General features: G+C 31.1%; 1 non-coding gene across 1 annotated transcript; it reads right to left on the minus strand.

Moving 5' to 3' along the window:
* Nucleotides 1–1,340: 1,340 nt before the first annotated feature.
* Nucleotides 1,341–1,443, minus strand: LOC25502488 (U6 spliceosomal RNA). Its single transcript, XR_003008250.1, has one exon. It is a non-coding gene; the product is annotated as a U6 spliceosomal RNA (small nuclear RNA).
* Nucleotides 1,444–3,664: the final 2,221 nt, after the last annotated feature.

Genomic DNA, 3,664 nt, shown 5'->3' on the forward strand with positions numbered 1-3,664 from the left:
TTTTTTCTACTACTTCGTTGAGATCATTCAGTCGTGAAGAAACAAAACAAGAATGGGTTTTCGCTTACCTGGTATTAGACGATCATCATTTACTGCAGGTCAGTCATCCAGCAAATAAATGGAAGTCCCAAAAGGCTATTTAGCGGTGTATGTTGGAGAGGAAATGAAGAGGTTCTTGATTCCAGTAGCATTCTTGAATGGACCTTTGTTTCAAGAATTGTTGAGCCAAGCTGAAGAGGAATTCGGTTACTGTCATCAAATGGGTGGTCTTACAATTCCGTGCAAGGAAGATGTGTTTTTACATAAAACTTCCCGCTTGAACGGCCTATAATTAAATTCTTACGGCAAAAAAGTCATATGATCGATAACATAGCACAGTAGGATTGACTAGTTGTAACAACTTTTGTACATATCACAAATTTCTTTTGTACAAGTAGAAATCTGAAATGAGAACCTTACAAAACTATATTCTTGTGAATTTATCTTTTGTTTTTTGTGTCACCTGAAATACTTGCATTGCACAAACACAATTCATGCACTGATTTTATGGATAATGTCTATTACATACTAGTAGATATGGTGATGCAAAATCGGTATATATTACGAAAACATGCAACAAAACTCAACAAATAAATCTTCAAAGAAAAACCTTTCTTTAACCTAAATATTTTCAACTTAATTGGTACATGATAGAATTTTGAAAACAAGTCAGTAGAAGTCCAATTAAAATGATGAAAAGAATATATCACATAACAAAACGTCTTAGTTCTTACCGATTATTATTAAGTTGGATTCTTCTTGTGATGTTTGAAAAAGGTGGAGAAGACCAGAATCGCATGGACTTCCAGTTCTATTCACATGGAGTTGTCCTAAAACGCGCAATTAACGGCAATCCATTAATTTGAATTCCTTGCAGCCTTAACTATTCATATAAGTGTATATTAGCGAAGTGTCAAACCTAAACATACAAAAACAGAACCACAGGTTAAATAATCATCTCAATTCTTTAAAGCAAGAAACTCATCCAAACTAGACCGTGATCTCTTGCCTCCTTACATCTGTTTATCAAATTTAAATGGAGAACTTGGACTTTGACACTTAAGAAGTAGTCATTAACTGAATGATAATTTGGCTCGAATCATACTTCGTTTCAAGACTTGCTGAGTCAAGCAGAGGAAGAATTTGGATATGATCATCGAATGGGCGGCTTCACAATTCCTTGCACCGAAGATGTTTTCTTGCGTGTTACTTCTCGATTCAATAACGGAATTGAAAACAAAATGCAGAAAAGAAATCATACCTGAACCGAGAAAACTTACGCGTGTGAAAAAAAAGTCAAAAAAAATTTGGACCATTTCTCGATTTGTGCGTGTCATCCTTGCGCAGGGGCCATGCTAATCTTCTCTGTATCGTTCCAATTTTATCGGATGTCCCCGAAGGGACAAGCCTAGGCATTCGCGTGTGTTATATAAACGCTTAAAAGCTAAAGATGTAGCCGATGTGGGACTAATAGCAAACGTAATATACAAATACAGTTCTCAACCAGCTTTCACCTAAGTCCAAAGCAAGCGACCATGATGCATGCATCTCCCGCTCTCTCACTTAATTGAGTTCAGTTTCAGATTTATTAAATAAACCAATAAACAAGTTAAGTGAACTTCTTCCTCTCCCTCACACTCAGACCAAGAAACAAGTACAATCGTACATATCCATATTCCATTCTCATAATTTTTTTAGATAAAAAGGTCTCTACATGCACAATTGTAAAGACTAATTTTCTCGAGTTAATTGAGATTTATTTAAGATATTATTACCACTTTAAACTAGTGTTTTTTCATGTCCACTGACAGAGATCAAACTCTAGACTAAATGTTTAAATATCTATTACTTGTGTCACACTATGTTGATACATGCTATATTCTACATAAAAGTTTGCGTCCTCTTATTTTGACTCAAACTTAGTTGAGGTGAAGTTCACCGTTTGTCACACTTCTCACACTTTGGGTGTTGTTAGACACATTTGAACTGCGTGTCTTGATCAAACGGTCTAAATTTTTTAGTTCGAATTTTAGTGAAATATAAATCTTTTTTAATTCGATTAATCTTATAGCTGGTGATTTATAAAAAAAAAATAAAAAAATTAGGCAAATCAAATATTTTTTTTCACAATCATAACATGCAAAATTTGGTTAATTCAATTCATTATATGTCTCTATGTATAGAGAGTTACCTGGTGATCAACTTTGTGTAAATTTACTTTGCTTAGTAACTCACGATAAACATTGCATTTTATCAATCCAAACATCTGAGAATTTTCATTGAATAGATCAATTCCACAAGCTTTCTTAATATTCGCAATTATAAAATATAATTGAGCGTCTATAAGTTGGCATAGCTACAAATACTTCGTATAAATTTTATGAAATTTTGTATGTTTGATCGTTAATATTAATAGTATGAAACTTATTTTATTTTTTAACAAAAACAATTTGAATTTAATTCCATATGAACTTGTGTGGAAGAGTAAGTCTCCACTACATAATTCCAATGACATTTCAGAATTTGGGTATTATTAATAGTGTTAAAAATCTTATTTCTTTAAATTTCAACTTTGTGGTAAAGTTCATTAGATTACAAACAAATATGATTGTTCATTTATCAGCAAGAGCGACCAATTCTTTAGACCCCATTGCGACCCCTACCCCCTCACACACACTCATCTTTGTTCGCTTCAGTATATAACAAAGAGGTTGAATATTTTGAGCTCAGTATATAACACTGAAATGAACATCAAGTAATATTTGAGAGGCAGCATCATTACAACTTAAATTTATTCTTACTTAAATAACTTCAAACTATTGGACAAAATAACTTCAAACTATAATTTTTTTACTCAATTTGTAAACTATAAGAATAATCGCTTATTTTTTATACACTTATAATGTTATTCTTTTTAAACATGCACTCGAACAAATCACTTAATAATATTCATAATATTACATCATAATGCCATTTTGTAAATAATTTGCATCCCCCCACCCAATAAGATTTCATAAAATTATAATATAATATATCAATTGATGTGATTAAATACTTTTTATTGAGTTTTGTTAGTTTTATGTGAGTACGTGCTCAAAATTGATATGTTGGGTATGTAGCCAACCAAGACTTTCTCTATATGTAGTCTTCTTTCAATGTACTCGCATGGAATGAATGAAATCTAAGTAAAAGTAACTCATAGTTTTTAGAATGAAACATAAGCAAATTTTAAAAAATTATCGGTAATTTAATATATGGTAGTGTCTCTAAAATATACCTCATTTAATTAACTTTTTATATTTGCAATGACTAAATTTATTAGTCATTAGAGGGTAATATAGGCAAAAGACTTAACTTTTATTGAATTTTTATAGATAAAATTTAATCAATTACTTTTCTTGATATACGTAATTTAATTAACTTTTACTTATAATTCATTCAAGATAAGTATATATATTACTACCGTAAAAAATGCGTAGGAAGGTTTTTTATTTTCTTATCTTCTTATTCCTAAACAAAGCTTTGTTGCCCTAATTTTAACTTAATATTTTAACCTAATATTTTAGCAACTTTTCCCTCCTTCAAAACCTAACCATATTCCCTAATTCCTCTCCTCCAAACCCTA

The sequence above is a fragment of the Medicago truncatula genome, chromosome 8 (genome assembly GCF_003473485.1).
Source record: "Medicago truncatula cultivar Jemalong A17 chromosome 8, MtrunA17r5.0-ANR, whole genome shotgun sequence".
Taxonomy (NCBI): Eukaryota; Viridiplantae; Streptophyta; class Magnoliopsida; order Fabales; family Fabaceae; genus Medicago; species Medicago truncatula.